Genomic DNA, 19610 nt, shown 5'->3' with positions numbered 1-19610 from the left:
GAGAGAGAGAGAGAGAGAGAGAGAGAGAGAGAGAGATGCATGTGTATGTAGTTTCCATTTCGCAAGCGCAATATGTTTATATAGGTTCTGACTGTATTGAAGGACAACACTAGTACTGAATCTATAAAGGTATACAGTCAACACATTTTGTATACGGATAATTATACGGATAATTGGAACGAGACGATTTTAGGGTACAGTGACAGTAAATATATATATTGATATCTTTGATAACTTAATATCTTCAAACAATTTGCCATTCATTCTGTTCGAGGGATAGGGGTAAAATGTAACACATCGAAAACTAATCATTTTTATCATTCTTGGAAAAGAGCATCGGTGTTCATTTAGCTGCATGTATTGTATTTGCGGTAATTTAATACATATAACGGTAAAATTAATAACTCACTCGAGCTCACCCAAAGTCACGAAGAGTTAGTGTATGTCGTAATCTGCTACCTTAGATCATGTTGTATATAGGATGTATGTCATGTGAGGTCATATTACTCACAAAATATCGATTTCCCGATTGCCCCAGAAAAGCAAGCTCATATCGCATGATTTAGAACGATGTATCTTCTTTCCGGTCACTGCCGACATGACTAGAAGGAACAGCAGGAGACCTGGTTTATTCGTGTTACTTGCGTACAACGCAGAAGCGAATGGAACGGTGTCATCCCACCCCTTGCATGTGCACACTAGAGTGTCGTACTTCCTGGCTGTAAGAGTTTCATGATTGAAAGCGGCGAGGTTGCCGATCAAACACTTCGCAAACTTCTACGGAGCTACACAACATTGGTGCAGGAGCGATATCATGTATATAGTTCTGCGGTTTAAGTCAATTCAAGATATCCAACAACTACACACAGTTTCACGTGTATCAAGGAAAACCCCATCAACGCTCTTGATTCTTCTAACTTCAATAAAGATTACTGGTAATTCGAAGTCGACCAACTCTATCGTCATCTTTTATAACTTCTTAAATTTTCTCGGCATTGAAAACTTCCTGTGGTTTGCGTTGAACCGTTGGCAACACGTGAACTTAACATAACTGTCTTGAGGAGTCGCCAACACTGTCAGGCGTAATTATCGTCTATAGGCGATAATCATAGGTTCCCTGTGGTTAGACGTTTATTTCTCATTATTTCTCTTGAGAATCCATTCCACTCGTGACGTCAGAACCGCATTAGCGGCCGGGAGATTCAACACTGTCAGTAAAATGTGTCGTAATACGACGTGAAAATCGCCGTTTTTCCGGTGATTTTCGAGCTGAGAGGTAGAGTAAACCGCAAATTAGCTTTGTTATGTGTATTTTATGTCTCGTCATGTTACTTTTTACTCGATCGCTCGTGAATGGGGTGTTAGTTTAGCGCTCGGAAAGTTGGATGCGTGAACTGGAAGCCGGCCTATGGGTTGCATCCTTTGTGTACTTACAGGAAGAGAGTGAACGTTGGAAGAGAGTTGCATTGGGCCAAATAATGATAGTGTCATTGTAGTAGTGTTTTTATGACATCTACAGTACTTTTGCAACAACACTATAGTAATGTTTATTGAATTTTATTGGTCAACAACAACACAACTAATATAAACATAAACTACAATACAAAACCACAACAACAACGACCAGATTTCTGAGACGTCCGGTTAACTATATCTCACAATATAACGACTTTCAGACCGACGTACTGTATTTTTTTATAATTTTATTTCTCATTATTTCTCTTGGGAATCTATTGCACCATGGTTAGGATTGATTTTGTCTTCAGTGTTACACGCTACCAAGACGACAAGAACCGATGTGTAGTCGCTTCCGGTCTTGTTCGCATGGATAAGGATCTATTCGGGTGTACTTGTATGTTGTTCACCCCGTAGCCATTGAAGAAACAAAATTTATGTTATCAACAGTTGCAGGGTCGGTGCCTCCATGATGTTATGCACAGAACGATACATGTGTATTGCTTCGTTAATTGTGATCGTATTTGTACTTCCTGAACTCAGCCTTGGATAATTCGATGCGTGCGAAAGGTTTCTGAGGAAGGGAGTGTTAACCATGCCTGATTCGCGTTGTAACCATTAAACACCCGTTAATAATAAAACAAGACACACCAAGCGGTTCTGTCATTCAACCAACCATGCGGATGCATTACACTATTCCATGTCTCCAGCTACGCACGCAGCCGTATATAGTGAAGACGACCAGTCAGTCATTCATCCATCCATGCCTGAGCGCAAAGAAAGAAAGTTCTACTTTAGACAGCTAATACAAATTTACCCGTCGATTATTCGGGTGGAGATCTGATGGGAAAAATATAATCATTAAATCAATAATAACGGAGACTTGTTTTTCCCTTTGCTATTCACATCAACGGGTACTCCTACGCCAACAATTGACGCACGAGTTTTTACACAACTCGTTTTGTTGGAGCTCAGTGCCGATGACAGATACCGCATGCTAAAGGCCATACAATCTACTCGACTAACTCGACCAACATAACCACACTAACGGCAAAACTACTACTTAACAGAGTTTACTCGACTGAAGTTTTTAACAGAGATATTTGGTATGAGCTACCGCACCAATGTATTATCGAAAATGTCCGATAGGTGCGGTTATAGCTAAAAAAACACTGAACACAAACTACTATCCATCTGAATAAATACTGTTTTAAATGATGATATAATGTATTTATTCACTTTTACATATAATATTTTATTATGTTACACTTTCGAGGTAAATTTCCGTTTAGCAGAATATTTCGAAAGACCTGTATCCTTTCAAATATACCTTGCACCTCTTATCATCAGTATTAACAATTGCCAGGCTTTAGACATGTGAGGCACACACACATACATACATACGTACATACGTACATACATACATACATACATACATACATACATACATACATACATACATACATACATACATACGTACGTACGTACGTACGTACGTACGTACGTACGTACGTACGTACGCACGCACGCACGAACGCACATACACTCTGGTCGAACCCCTTACAGAAGTGACACTCTTTATATTTTATTCTGTGTTGCTACTAGTGCCACTGCTACCTACATAGAATTGGGGAATTGTTTGGTATGAAGCACCGTCGGAATACGTGTAGTAACAGAGTGAATGCATAAACATTACATCACAATTAATATGGCCTTGGGACAACAAGACATTATCGTGTCAACAAAACGATTAACACAGTGCGATGTTGACTTTGAAAACCGTACCGTCCGCCGTCGTGGGCGTATTTACGAAAGTTCATAACTTAAATGTCTGGTCTATGTTATTAGTGATGGTCAGACAAGACAATAGCGTTGTAACGTACGTCAGTGTTGCATAGATAGGGGACCTTGAAACGGTAATTTTATACTTTTAACTCTGAATGTCCGAATCCTGTCTAAGTAATTAACAATCTTGGAAAAACTACTGAGACATGGGGAAACTTGGAAACTTGGAACTGCGACACTATATTATCATATCGCAGAAATAGATGTCACCTCAATGCAAAAAATATCGCGTCTGCATAGTTCCAATCAGGATTCTCAAATACTATCAATTTGTAAATTTACGCCATAAAAATATATGTAAAACCTTTGTTATTATGCCCAAAGGTGACGTCAACATTGATATCAAAATGTGCACCCGATGAAGCTTTGACACTGGGGGCGTCTTGGAAATGTAAATGATGTACATGCCATACAGGAACAGTGTACCTTTTCAGGCATTTGTGAGCACACCTATCGCAGTTGACGACCATTTTGTCCGAGAGGTACATTATTTCACTTACTCCCTTTATAGAATAGACAATAAAAAGTCACCGTTGTATATAACCAGAGTACAGGCTCCAAGTCTTCGAAGACAGGCTTCGTTAATAACATATACCAGACATTTAAGTTATGAACTTTCGTAAATACGCCCACGACGGCGGACGGTACGGTTTTCAAAGTCAACATCGCACTGTGTTAATCGTTTTGTTGACGCGATAATGTCTTGTTGTCCCAAGGCCATATTAATTGTGATGTAATGTTTATCTATTCACCCTGTTACTACACGTATTCCGACGCTGCTTCATACCAGTGCAGCGACTCATGCAAAACTAAGGATAAACCTTTAACATAGAATTATTATGGAAGTCACTCAGTTCTCCACAGCTTTCACAAAGGTCAATACACCCTAGCGGCCGTTGAACTCCACATAGATGGAATATGGAAGGCAACATGAAAATGTAAACAGTCGTCCCTCAATACTTCGTAGAAAGAGAGTTGGTAGTTCAAACGACCTCGCCATATTCATGCGATATACACAGACACTAGGTGTATACGGGCGCCCATTCTCCGCTTGACAGTCTGAGAGTTGAACTGTCATGTTTTATTCACATTTGGAATATTGTATAGATAATCTTCTATTAATAGCAGTTTGACTCTTATCGTTTATGAGTTTCGGGTGATTAGCTTGATATATTAATTGTGATTTTTTTACGGGCATTTCTTAATGTGGTATTATTATTCTATGCATTTTAGAGCTGATTGATCAACGGATAAACTTTTTCCTAATTAATATGATAATATAAATGTATAATGTTGCGTAACAATTATTCAAAGATAGAATAAAGAGTTTTAATTTTGGATGACTACCCTTTTTCTCTACCAGCGGGTACTTCTGTACGGAGCGTTGTCAAAAAATAAAGATCCGTATTGATAATGCAGTAGACTTAGTCAATACTTTAGTAATCTCTAGTATCTTGAGCGATATAGATGGAGCCGAAGAAGACGCAGTTATAGTGCAAGCTCGCCTGTATATCGCTCGAGAGAGAGGTCAGACCCGCTTAAACCATTGTACGTGTCTGCTCCGCGCGGCATTGATATTTTGTACTCCTCATTGCACCATTAATTTTGATAACCCTCACGCCACTGGCACGATAATTGAAATTGCCCGTGGGAGCACATCGTTTGAAAGTGCCGCCACCTTCAGTATCGCTTGCAGGTGTTTTCGCGGGGACCACAATTCATGGTTTCTCGACTTGCAGTTGAGAAGCCAACAAGTCAAGATTACGCGATTGTTATACAAATTACGCGAAGTGAAGCTTGATGGAAAATGCGAAGATTTGATCATAAACTATCGGGCAGAGTACCTTCACCCGAAAATTACTTTTACATTCGTTTAAAAACGACCATTGAACCAAAATTATTTTCCTCCATTAATACAAAACTTGTGAGATAAACGGGTTCCGAATCATACAAAAGTATTCTAGTCAATTTATGGCAGCTCATATTCTGAAACCGTGGCGACAGCCGCGGCATACAACAGTTCGGAGGTTCCTATGACCCACAAATGTGAGTCTTGCTTCTCGTTTCAGATATATTAAAAATATAAATAAATATATTGATCCAACTGCAATATAAAATGAATAGCTTCAGGCATAAAAATTGAACGATTCCAGGCAATGACGTATGTTGTGGCTAATTTCAAGCACACGAGCGTGTGCATATACCAGAGTGCATACGTTTTTCATGTAAGAAACTATACAAAGCAATCTACAATCAACGATTGCCCCGGGAACGGCTGTGAAATTTAAAGGTCCCTGTGTAGCCTGTACAGATATAATTTTCATGAGCTCAGTTTGTAACAAAGATTTTCCCGTGTTATCATGCTTACCTGGAGACATGTATCCGCTAAGTATTACTCTTTTAAAAGACGCGTTGGGCAATTTTAGTGTCCAGTTAATTGGACATGGAGCACCAAACATATTGAAGCTAAATGTACACCGTCATCGAAACTGTGGACATCAAATATGTAATCAGCGACAACATTACAAAAAACTGACCCTTTACATTCGCAGACGAATACTGAGGAAGATTAATAAACATAATTATGCAACAAAATCACGGATGATTTGAAATGAGACCTTCAGGTAAATTGCACTGATGACTTAAAATCGGCCGGAAACACTCAAAGTTTACAATAACCTTACGTCACTAATGTACAGCAAATAAGTGCTGCCGTAGCCAGGCGGTTCGCTGAACACTGTCTGGTTGAAGGTGTAAAATTCGACGATATTTGCAAAAACGATGCGAAAAATGCAGCCACTTGGGCTGTAAATGTTAAAATGTTTTGGATGGTGTATTTTGATCCGTTTCTGACAAAAGGATTCGGGAGACGCCATTTTGTAACGAAAAGTTCTTACTCTCTTCAATCGCACAGAGTGCATCTCACATATATCGTTACCCTTAGGGACTGCCATGAAAGCCGATCATAGATTCTCACACCATGAAATCGTATACTGACTAGCAGCTTCCGTTTCCCAGCTTACCTAGAGAGGATATAATGTGGCAAGCTACTCCATAGCTGGGTCTTTCGCCATACACAGGCGATTTTTTTCATCGTGCAGGCATCGAAAATATGGCTTTATCACGCACAAGGAATTGAAAGTGATTGATAGATGATGTACCGAGACTAGAGTGGATTTCACCTCTAAAGAACGGGTCAGTGATCACATTGCTCCCTAAGATGTGCAAATGGCGATAAAAGTTCGCCACTTATTGCTCCGTCAATTTCCGCCAACTTGCAAAATGAGTTTTTATAGCTCAGATGTGTATTTGGTCAGGAAATAGGCCAGGTTCGGCGTCTGTTGGGATAAGAAGATGAAAACGAGATGCACTGACGATAACAGAGTGCTCGAACCATTAGCACTGCGGTACGGGGGAGGAGAATCAGAAACCATGCGGCGTCACCCGACACAAATATCTGACAGTACCCGTCTAAAATACAATTTGAGCGGTAAGATCATAGCTTTTAAGAGGCCAGCTTTAATCAGACATAAAGCATGGCGGTAATAAATAAGCCGAGATGCCGTTGTACAACCATTCGATGCTTAGATTATAGTACGTCTGTAAAACCGTGGAGCGGTGAGCGAATTGTTCATCAGCCATTTTACATCGAAAATAATAAAACAAGCAAGCCGTAGATACCGCTGCACAATAAAAATCGTTATATTACTACTAATACAGGGCTCAGAATAGGTGAATGATAACCTTTTTATCAATGATATGTATTCTTGAGCATGCATGTGTTCAAAATATAATTTGATTTGAAATTTAATAGTCTCTGCGTTAGGAATTTTCATCACGTGACTGCAGAACTTCAGAATATACAACATTGTATTAATCATGCTAAAAACTCCAATTTTGTTGATAACACGCCGCCAAAATTTGAATTACTCATCTATAAAAACGTCCATTATTAAAGTCTATAAACGACACTCTACAATGTTGCACGAATCGCGCTTGTCTTTCTTTGTGGCCCTTATGAACTAATGTTACCATTCAAACGACTTGAAGTATCTTTTTTGAATGAAACGCCATTTTCGCGTTATTTCACCTTTCTTTTCAGCTTTAAGTGAAAGTCTTAACCTTTTGCTCTAACTCTCCTCTAGGAATATTTCAATCATTCACTTTCCAAATCAAAAATAAAAATCGGGGGTCACCGTGCAAATTTGGGTACTAGGGAAACAATATTTTATATTTGAAATCCAAAATGGCCGCCAATTCTATGGAAAAAAGTAAAATTTTGATTTTCGAGATACTAAGCGGATTATAAGTCTTCTTACGCCAAGAGCTTCAAAACGAGCCCCACAAGTGGTAGATCAGAAAAAATGTAAATGTTTGAGAGTCCGAATATCTGTCCCCGAGGCGCATTCTACCTCAAATAAAGGTAACAACGCTGTTAACAGGTCTTAGCATCATAAGCCAGGAGGGGATCGACCATTTACTCTGGAAAGGTGGTCAGGATTTAGAGTACTAAGATTTACCAAAGTGTTGTGATTTTCCGAGAATTCCACTCTTTCTGTAGGCCAACAGTCAGGTACATGTATATACGTCTTGCGCAAGTAGCATGGCTTAAAGTTTTTGCATTGTAAGTGCACTTAGAGAACTCATAGTCTGGGCAGATCAAGGCATCCTTGAAATCTACTCATATCGACAAGGTGAACAGGGTCAGTAACAGTCGAGTGACTTCATTACCGTGTAGAACTCCCAAAACATCGTTCAGTGTTTGAGACACAGGTAGGCAGGCAGGCCTACAGGCAAACTGAGAGACAGACAGACAGTCAGTCAGTCAGTCAGACAGACAGTCAGACAGACAGACAGACAGAGATATATACACAGACAGACAGACAGAAGGAGGGCAATGGAAAAGAGATAGATAGATAGATAGATAGATAGATAGATAGATAGATAGATAGATAGATAGATAGATAGATAGATAGATAGATAGATAGATATTAGATAGATAGATAGATAGATAGATAGATAGATAGATAGATCGATCGATCGATCGATCGATCGACGATCGATCGATAGATAGATAGATAGATGAAGGTTTGAAACCAATGGCAAGCAATGCAATACATTATTGTTGATTCCATCTGTCGCAGCTGGCTAACCAAAAGTAACTATGATATCAGTGAACCACGTTCTCTGCGAGGAAAACCGCTCATAATGATATCCTAATAAACAAAAGCTGTTTTTCCGGAGTAAATGTTCTGACTTGTTCTGACATGAGAACGCATTGTACCGTTCAACCTGCTGCCGAAAATATACGACTATTCATTTGGTATTCGATGCCATTAGTATTCAACGCACAAAAAAGGCTGAAAGAAATACACTTCTTTCGGTCTAACAATCACCCTGGGTGCAGCAGTATTGTGAAATGTTACTGAAGGATATGAACTTTAAACTTGAATGCTAATGTGTCCATCAGCTGTTCATGGGGATGAATATTTTCGGGGTTCAAAACAAAGTGTCTGTCAGACCCCGTCAGCTTACACCAAGCTAGCAACGAATATTCGAAGGTATCAGTAATTTCCGGAGTAGAGATTTGGAAGTCTTGAGAGCTGAATGTTGTTGTTATTGCAAGGTTATTGCAAACATTTCTTCGCTACTTAATGCTTGTTGTTATTTTTGTTTCCCAACACTTTGCCATTGCCTATCACACAAAAATTACATGACCTGACGAGATACCAATGTATCGAGCAAGACCCCAACAAAATCTAAATTGATGACACTTCCCTAATGAGATACAAGGTCGAGATAGGGTCAATAGTTAGTTATGTATAATTATATCATACCAGTATATTGAAGGTGCAAATACAGCGATCCGATTAGTCGAGACGCTAAAAGAACCATGGTATATTGGCGATATACCACGGCTGGCATACGCGCGAGTTCTAAGCTTGAGCAAAAATCCGTTTTTTGACATTACACGCCAGAATTTAAATATAGTGTTATGATATAATAGCAATAAATCACACCCAGCAACGGTATACCGCTCAATTTTGTACCAGCTCACTTTATATATGCCCTCGCTGTCGCTCGTGCACATACGTCGTGAAATGGTTAAGATCTCATGGTACACGCTGGGTGTGCTTTATTGCTTAATTATCATACCACATTTTAGACGTTTTCATTGTAGAAATAACGGGCGAAGCGCTGACCGTTGACGTTTATTTGTGGGCAAGGGCGAAAGGAAAGCCAAAAATTAACGGGCGAGGCTTGCCGAGCCCGTTACTTTGACTTTCCTCGAGCCCGCGCCCATAAATGAACGTTAATGGTCAGAGCGGAGTCTGTTATTTCCATTATATTATCAGCGAACCCAAGAAAACCGTCAAAATATCCGAAAATTTCAGGAGCGAACGACAACTGGGCCCCAGAAACTGAGCAATACGCGACGCACTGTCACGCGCGCTGTACAAAATTGGCAAATCCAGAGATGTTTTCAGAAAAAAGTATCTCACCTAGACCTACAAGTGCTCCATTTTATTTTGTGATTGATTATGATTTATGTTTGAGCTGTAAAGTTACGATACTTTGAGTTGTTAATCTTATTATTCATATTCACGGGCATGTAAACAAACCATTACTGTGTATTTGTTGTCAATCACGTGGTTCAGCTCGACCAACACTAGACAAAATGCTTGATATGCGCTTAGCATATTTACGTATATTGATGTATATGAAACAGAATATTAATTGCATATGCAGCGTATATCTTTGTATATGGAACATTCCAATACGTTGATATGCGTAGCGTATTTCTATGCATATCATGAGTATACGTAATGCACATGTTTGCACACTAAGTGTACACTGCAGCTTTGCATTTTATTAGCATACGTACTGTATACTGAAAGTATTTGACACATGTACAGAATCAGTACACTGCATGAAAACCCAATAATTCAGATAAATTCACATTAATGAGTTGCCTGTATTATAGTATAATACACGTGAATTCACATGAATCCACATGAATACAGGCTTGCTGAATACAAAAAATGGATTATTGACTGTATTCATCTGTATATGCACTCTTCAGCTAAAATACATGCAATAATCCATGTTAATACAGTAAGTATTAAAGGGTTTTTATGCAGTGGTATATGTGTATATATTGTTGTATATCAAGCATTTTGCCCAGTCCGACCAATCAAAATGCGAAGGGCAGGGCATGGTAATATAATGGTAAATTGGGGTTACGTGCCTGACTGTTAATACTTGATATGCGAGTGAGTGTGAGTGTGTGTAGTAAATAAAACAGATACTGACCAATACTTGCAATGTACGAATTAAAAAGTATAAACTTGGATTTATTTGATCTACTAAAAGGACGGCATTTCATAAATCTGAACTAATTTGGGCCATTCTAAATTCATTTTCATCACCACAAAAACGAGCAGCAGACGACAGCGCATGATCTGTAGCACAGTGACTCTTTACTGCAGAGTGATTTCACCATCAGTGGTTCTAAAGTAATGAAATCATGATCATGGTGCGAACAATTCTGTCCAATTCTAACAATTTTCATAATCTTAATGTGCCATCAAGGCTTCATTCTGGCATACACATTACTCCGCAAGCGAACGCACACGTTCGTCATTGATCCGTGAATTTCATATTTGCTTGTCCGTATTTCAGGGCAAGCAGGTCTCTCGCACACAGAGTTTTTTTATCAATTCGGATTTGATGGTATTACAATAAAAGACTCCATGCTGACCAAACGTTTATTAAAAGATTTGGGAGAAAAGAAAGCCAAATTGATGTGCTCGGCTCCTTTTTTATGCCAGTTCACATTTGGCTTCCTCTTGTTCTTGACCATTCACGTCTCCATTTATTCTTTCAATGTTTGCAAGATCATGATCGAATGACCCAGCTGTAAATAATACGTACCTGCTCTAATGATTCACAGCCAATAATTATATAGTATGCAAACGTATTTTGAACTTATTAAGCGAATAATACAACCAGCGTAATACCGTAAATGAAACATGTTACTAATTAACTACTGAGCTTTAAATCCACTTAATAGGAGTATTTAATGACCACCGAGCTGTCACTGATGTCGCCGTTTTTTAAGCGTTGTGTGGTAATTAAAATGTGGGTGGTGTAGGTTTGGGCTTAGGAGGTAACAATCTCGCGAGACAAAATTGGATTTTATTGTATATTCATCTATTTGCACAACCTATTAGTTCTTTCTTTCTTCTCTCATCTTCTGGCTCAGAAATAAAATTTCCTGCTCACTTTTAGGTAGTATTCGCCTCGAAAGAGAAAGACTTAAGCTTTTGCTGAAACTTTCCTCTATGAAGCTTTCAACCGTGCTCTTACCAAATGAAGAAGCAAAAACTCAGAGGTCACCGTGCAAAGTTTGGTACTTAAATCATACATTACCTGATTTATACCGATATTTGAAATTCAAAATGGCCGCCACCACTGGGTTAACCCTATCGGGGAAAATAAAATTTTCGAGTTTCGAAAAGCTAAGACGATGAATTTTTTCTATCAAAAAGAAACTTAAAAATGAGCCCACACAAGCGGTAGTTCAGAAAAAAAAATTGTAAAAATTTGAGAGTGCAAACACTCTCCTCGAAGAACATTCTAGCTTAATAGCACTGAGGCATTTACTGATCTTCATTACCATAATGACGTTAGAGTGAATTTAGACTGTCAGAGTATTCAAATAAGTCTATAGGGCAGTAATATTTAAATGCAGCGGTACAATTTTATAATAATGTTTTACAACAAAAAGAAATCAACCATGTAATCACAATGCAATGTGTATACAATAAACGGTTATTGTTGACAAGTGAAGTCACTTTCAATTGTTGTCGGACATCACACAAATCCGCGTTTGAAAAATCGCGTTTGAAACTAAAAAATGTATTTGGACGTGCATGACTTTTGGGGCTGAGCAACGGACTGTGTTTTGCAGCTAACGGAACTTTAATTGGCATTTTTCGAAAACACAATTGCAATTTGAGTCCACACCGGAGTATACGCGACATTTGATTAATATTATTACACTCGTAACCACACGCTTGTTGATCAGAAACTTTAAAGGGTCGCGTCAATACAGTAGCTCCTATATATAGAGAACGTTGGAAAAAACCTATTACGAGCCATGCTGAAGGGAATACGAGTTTGGATAACGGTATATAAGCACAGGTAAAACCGACTCACGCCTCACAAAGGAGTCAAAAATTGCACCTCCGCGACTCAGTGCGTAGGTCGTTTGGCGCATGTTCAGTCCCTCCACATTCTGAAAAAAAGTCCTGGTTTCTTTGTGCTCAGTGGCACGATTCATAAGCTCCCACGCAGGTAGACTAAGTTTCCTGTCGGAAACTCGCGAGAAGTTGTTGATACGTGCAATTAACTGCGTTGAAAATCCTTCCAACAGACTTCCGATTGCTACAGAGAATGACATTGCTCAATCACGTTTTTACTCTGACTGCCAAGAGCTATCACGACTATGACTATCTGACCGAAATATATCAGCGACAATTGAATTAATGTCAGTGACATGATCGGTTGTCATCTGAAAGGAAAACGTAAACGTGACATTGAGAAGTCAACAAAGATTTATCTGTTTTGTCTGTTTTTTTGTAGGGGTGTTATTGTTAAAATACCAGTATAATTGAATAGGGAAAGGGAGATTTGCACAAAGTACGTCTCTCTGCGTGTTGCACGTGCAGCGTCAGAGGAAAACGAATCTGACACCTACGTAATCGTCACGGTATCGGTGTTTCCGCTGCGGCCGATTACAAATGCGTGATAACTGTCCTTTCGATCGAGGAAGAAGTACTTGTCAAACAGTGTAACCTCGCGGAATTCAAAGAAGCTTAATCAATCTCAGGTACAGGAGATGAGTTAATTAATTGAGAGAGGTGTTTTATTGTTGCGACCGGGGAAAGAACGTTCATGAGAAAAGTTAATGTCGTGTGATAAAAATGTCGTGATACCCTCTTAGCATTTATCTAATTCGTCGCAGTGAATTATGGTTGGATTCTCTTTTGCGTTTTATTTTTGTCACTTTTTTGTATAAATCTGATGTTAGCGGTACTATAATATACTTGTACGGCAGCTGGATCTGCAAGTAGTTCCTGTTATATTCGGTGAATTAGAAGAGCTCCGATTTTATTTATGTGTGTGTGTGTGTGTTTGTGTGTGTGTCGAGTGGGTGTGTAATCCTGTTTTTATATCAACGTTTTGTTGTTTCAGTTACAATGTCCAGAAACAAGAACAACATGCGAGTGCAACGGCAATTTGTGCTGCTAAATTTGATACACTGAACATGCATTAAAAGTTTGAAAGCGAAACCCGTAATTTTCAAAATGGCCCTCGATGTTATTTCTAGAAATTCAAATTAGCTTCCAATAATAGCGGAACAAACAAAGGCGTAAATTCGCAATAAAACACTATAGAATAATGCATTAACCGTTACGACACTACGGGTTTAATAAACGACAGTCACGAACCTAGTTCCTGCCTTCTGTTTAAGTAGATCAACTGTATTCAACTTGACGTTGCCGAAAGCGAAAGGGACAATTGTTAGCAAAACGGCGATATTTGTTGTAATAGTACCTTCAGGCTGTTCAGGAAATGGTGATTATCTTATTGTAATTGGGAGACAGGTAGAGAGGCCCGCTCGCTCATTGGTTCCGCGCACAGGTAAGTTGCGTATGTAGCTAAAATGTAAGGGCGAGATCTTTTATTTTTGTGTTTATCATCTCCCGACCGACAGTAAATTTCAGCTCCGACATGAAAATACAAAAGACTTTTTTTATTTGCGCCGCCTCTGAGGCGATCATCCTAGCAACGGCACCACCATCATCAAATTGTGAGATTGCAGCGACTCAGACTGAAAGGACAGAGAGCACAGAACACTGAAGTGAAAGACAAGAAATTGTCGTGACTGAATGGACAGAACATTGAACTGAAACAAATACACGTTTTTCTGTACTTAAAAATTGTAGAGACTGAATGGACAGAACATTGAACTGAAACAAATACAGATTTTTTTTGGTACTTGTTTTTTTTTTTTATTTCGACCGCCTACCCTGCCCGAGTATTCCTCTGGAGATGAGAAACACAAAAAATAAAAGGGTCACCCTAATAGGAAATACGCAGCCGAGTCACCTTCAATTACATATTGTAGCACGACGTCGAGTCGAGAACAGATAAAATCTTACAAGTCGGGACTTTCGACAGATCGTAATTCAACAATAGTAGAGCAAGAAATTGTTTTATTGCTCGTTGCCATATACCCCGTGACGGTGTCAGTGTCTCATTGGACGTGGGAACATGAGAGCTTCTCCGATACATCCTGTTAAACGTCATCAATACTTTGGGTTTACCCGAACTAATGTCAAGACGTGTCACAGTATCACAACTGAACAAAAAAAAATCCCTGCGGTGTGAATTTCTAATCCTGGAAAGTTTTGGGGTTCTGAAGTTTCTGTGAAATCGGGGTTAACCGTATTCAGGACACATGCTGATATGTTATCTTGTTGCGTTAAAAATGTATTAGGAGCTCCTTACCCTTGCGAGACTGTCACTGGCCCTCCGCTGGCCAAGCTGCGCACGCAGGGAGCGAAAGACCCCTTTGTCTGTGTTCTGCAGATCGTCGAAACGTACAGAGACTTTATCTATTAAATATCACATCATTCCATGAACAAAGAGAAATACAAACCAGATAGAGTTTAAAAATTCTAAACGGTATAGAGAGATATTAACTTTCCAGAGTGTAATTTTCGAGAGTGAAATCACATCATATGCCCATCGCTTTCTGATATTGTACGTTGTATTTTCGCCTGATGAGTTCAACGTTATCACGGAGATTCAAACTTGCAATAATGTTTGTTTACTTCTTTGCCCACTAGTTGGGGTAAAGTGGTTTCGTATAACTACTTAACTTCGGTAAATGTCGTGTTTTTTAAAATTTGTAGCCATAAAAAGTAACATGGTACGGTAACACGATAATTTCGATTAGTTCAGTGTTGTTAACAATGGTAATATTAATGTGCCCATTTTAGCGGAAGACTATAAAAATAGCTTCATTAAAGTAAGGTCATAGGCGTATGCTAAAGATATCGCCGCTTAGTAGGGTCGTATTGCCGTGAGTGAGGATGCATGCCGCATCATGATGCGGCCCGCATCGAGTTGAAGACGAGTGTGCTGCGGCCCGATCATAACACTAAGTCGTGGCAATACGACCCAATCAAGCGGTGATAGCACGGGACAACCTCATAATACTCATGTTTGTGCCTCATTAATTGATTGTTAGGTCTTTAGGTAGCGTATACACCGTCATCCATTGGCAAAATAGGTCATCTACATAAAGTCAACCGTGACCAATCTTGAAAACAATGACTTGCCTAAGAAGCTATAGACAACGGATAAGCAAACAGTGAATCCGAAACACAAGCTATATAGTGAGAGTTGAGCTTGGAAGTTGCCCATCTGTTAAATTGCAAGAGAATTACATAGCAATACAGAAGTCACTTTCCTCTAAATAACCTTCAGGCTGTTACTTTCACAGTAATTATGAATTTTTCAAGGCCGGTGGCTGCACACTTTTTACTAATTACACCGTGACTGGATAACATAATTAAAACTATTGTTCAAGCATATCGCAGAGAGCATTTTAAAACATAAATTTTTGAATAGATGTTCCTTGGATGTGACTGCTTAAGGTACTTAGATAATCAGTTATCACATTGAAGGTAAGTTCATCCAAAAGTATCATATATCGGACAGAACAATTCGCATTCTTCAAAGATCCAACATGATTGTCACATTGACCACAGCGTATAGCGCTATCATTCAAAGATGCGTTAGGTAAGAAACACTTCTAAATGACTCATAGTGCAGATAATGTACACAGCACGCACGGAATCATATTCAAAAGTAATCGCCTAACCACTCACCCATCAGTCATTTTTGTCATAGCAGTAAATATTTAAAAACCTGGTTTCATGGTGATATCAACGAGATGATTTGAATTTATTAAACACGCTTTCTGAGTGGACACAATGCATAGTAGGTTTACGGGTGTCTTCAGTCGTGCGCCTCGCTCAAGGGTCTGTTGTACAGGGATAATCAATTTAACATTAGGAGATATGATGATCCCCGCTGACATTGCCCACGCTTTGGTGTCATAATTTTAGCAAACTTTCCTATCGATGAAAAACACCTCCATCATATGCCACAACCAGTTACTGTTAATGCTGACCGTGAAGAAACATGTCTGAGAGGCGTTCATTGGAGTTGGGCAAGGTGTAGTCGAGGACAAAACATTTTCGCTATACCGACTTACCATAACCATATAGTACGAATCTGTGCGTGTAGACTCCTCCACGTCTGGCATTAGTTTGGCGCTTGTACGGGTCTGGAATTTATTTTCATAACATCTACAAATTTGAGAACAAACCTTCGAAGATGTTTGAAGTTGACTTCCACTGTTTTCATCATGTTACTCCTCCCCTTCATCTGGCTGCGTCTGAATGGTCGAGGCAGATTTTACAAACTTTCATATGCAGGAGACAAAAGATCTATTTTTTGATCACCTCCAACACTGAGATCCATTTCGATCATCGAACTGTTGCCCTAGTATTGTGTGTGTCCCAGTTTCTTGTTCGTTTCAATTAAATTATCGCCGCAACACCTGGATCTCACTCTGTGGAAGGCTAACTTCCAACACAAGCGATGTTCGCCAATGGGAGAAATCATGATCGTAGAAAAATATTATGTCCCTTTTGGTTATTTCTATAAGACGAACCTGGACTTCATTCCAGTCCCCTGGCGTTGACGTCTAACTACATGTACAAGGAGAGTAGCCTGTGCGATTCGCTACACTATCACGAAAACATGAGTGAGTAAGACTCAACATCGCTGCTTCGGTGATTCTAAACAGGTGTAAAAGCTTTTTCCTCTATTTGCCAAAAAATCACCAGCTGCTATTTTATGATTGAAAGTGTTAGAAATGGATAAGCGTGGATGTTACGATAGATCACCATGCAATACCGGCCTTTAGATGTCCTGTTTGTGTCAGGAAATAAGAATTCTCGAATGTGACGTACATTTGCTTATATGATGATCACCTGTTAATTAAAGGGCAGTCCTCAATCGCAATCCCTACAGGTTGTCGCATTAGTTGTTGTTCATTTATGTGATTCCAGTTCTTTTTTCTCCATTGAAAGTTGTGAAGATTGAGGGACCCTGTGGTAATTACAGAGGGGTGGGCCGGAGGAATTCCATGCGCACCTGTACTGTAAAATGTGACCCTCCTCCCTACCCTTGTGTCTAAAATGTGACCCTTCCCCTTGTCGGGCATTCTAAAACTTGACCCTCCCCAATCACTGCAGTATTAACCCCAGGAACAACTGAAACAGTATCAGCTAATTTACATAGCAATTAGGGCTAGCCTTTTGGGAGGGAGGGTTGCAATTTTATCACTCAAGTATTTTTGAAGGTTGATGCATTGGCGGGAGGGTCGCCATATTTTGCGCAACTATAAGGCGGCAAGATGTGGCTGATATATTGCTTCACCTAAAAATATCAATATATGGGAGTCTATCAGGCAAACTATTCACAACTTCCTCACAATAATCTATATCTGTACATTTTTATGTTTGATAATATATGTATATGTACTCTGCTTGAAATGGGAAGTAAAACATGCATGTGTGTACTAAAAATTGGATTTATGGATTTTATTGAAAATGCTGATTTTCTATACATGGTAGGGTAGTCTATGAGGAAACTATGAATAATTTTTTCCACTTCAAAAACAGGTAAATTTGTGTATTTATGTATGCTTGATTATGAATATGAAAATGGATGTGTGTACAAGAAATTGGATTTTAGAATTTCACTGAAAATGTTGATTCACTATACATTGTAGTCGATGAGGAAATTGTGAACAGTTTTTTCCAATACAAAACTAGTCAAATCTGTGTATTTGTGTACGCTTGATTATCAATATTAATGTACTTGATTAGACTAGGGTGGTTACAAATGGATTTGTGAGCAAGAAATTGGATTTTGGAATTTCACTGAAATGTTGATTCACTATACATGGTAGTCTATGAGAGAACCATGATCAATTTTATTGCCAATTTCTATCCCGTTTGTTTTTGTCTCTTGTATTTCATCAGTTTTGACTGTTCAAGGTATTTAATGTAGGATACCACTGCATCTTCTATGCTTGTGAAGCTTGTCGATAATGTGTATGTATTTAAGAGAATCAATATATTTCACCGACAATTTCCAATTCCGGAAATATCAAACGGACATTCAAAGATTTGCCTGAAAAATCATCTTCTGTTAAAAATGAGAAAGGTTATAAAAAGTGACCCTCCCCTTGGACAGTTTCTAAAAGTGATCCCCCAAATTCCCCTGCATGGCCCTCCCCATTGTAATTACTGAAGGTTGCCTAAGTAAATTTGCCAAAGGATCATAAAGCAGATAAAAACAATCTGCCCCTTGAAATTAAAACATACAATATACAACCTTCCCCTTTAAATTAAAATATACACATACATACACACATACATACATACATACATACATACATACATACTTGAAAAAATTTGTTAATAAATTACTGTCATTATTATTACTATTACATTATTGATATAATTATATTGTACTCGAAGTAATTGTATTGAAGTAATTGATATATATATATATATATATATATATATATATATATATATATATATATATATATATATATATATATATATATATTATATGAAAATTGTTTCCACTGGCGCTTTAGTAAATCATGGAGCCTGGCTCAGGAAACAAGAATATGATTGTGCGTATTAGGTAAGGAATATACGTTTTCTGCTGGCACACAAAACGGAACCGGCGTTTAGATTCCGTAGAGGAGTAAAAACCTGCCGTGGGATGGCAGACTTTCAATTTAATCAGGCATCACGTGACTTTGCCACGGCGCCGAGTACGCATGAGGCATATAAATGCACTGGCAGCGCCGGGCAGATTTCCAATATCAACAATGCTATTGACGCGTTGAGTTCTGTGGTGACTCGGAACAAAGAGCTGTCCATCGCGTCAGGTTGACAGCGATGATTAACATCTGACACCGGGTACGAGTTCTTTCGCATTGTAGGTAAGATGTATTTTATGACAGTTCTGTGTGATAAATGTTCGCGGTTAAGTCGTTTGAACGATTTACAAATCAAAAGCCGTGTTGCACGATCTTTCCGTAAGTTGAATTGTGTCATCGCAGTTCGGCCGTAAGT

General features: G+C 38.9%; 1 long non-coding RNA gene across 1 annotated transcript in view; it reads right to left on the bottom strand.

Annotated features, from left to right (window-relative positions):
* The window catches only part of LOC139121730 (uncharacterized), a 276401-nt gene that overhangs the window by 32482 nt on the left and 224309 nt on the right, over positions 1 to 19610 (bottom strand). The window lies entirely within an intron of this gene.

The sequence above is a fragment of the Ptychodera flava genome, chromosome 21, assembly GCF_041260155.1.
Source record: "Ptychodera flava strain L36383 chromosome 21, AS_Pfla_20210202, whole genome shotgun sequence".
Lineage (NCBI taxonomy): Eukaryota > Metazoa > Hemichordata > Enteropneusta > Ptychoderidae > Ptychodera > Ptychodera flava.
This window is presented reverse-complemented; position numbering and strand designations above follow the sequence as displayed.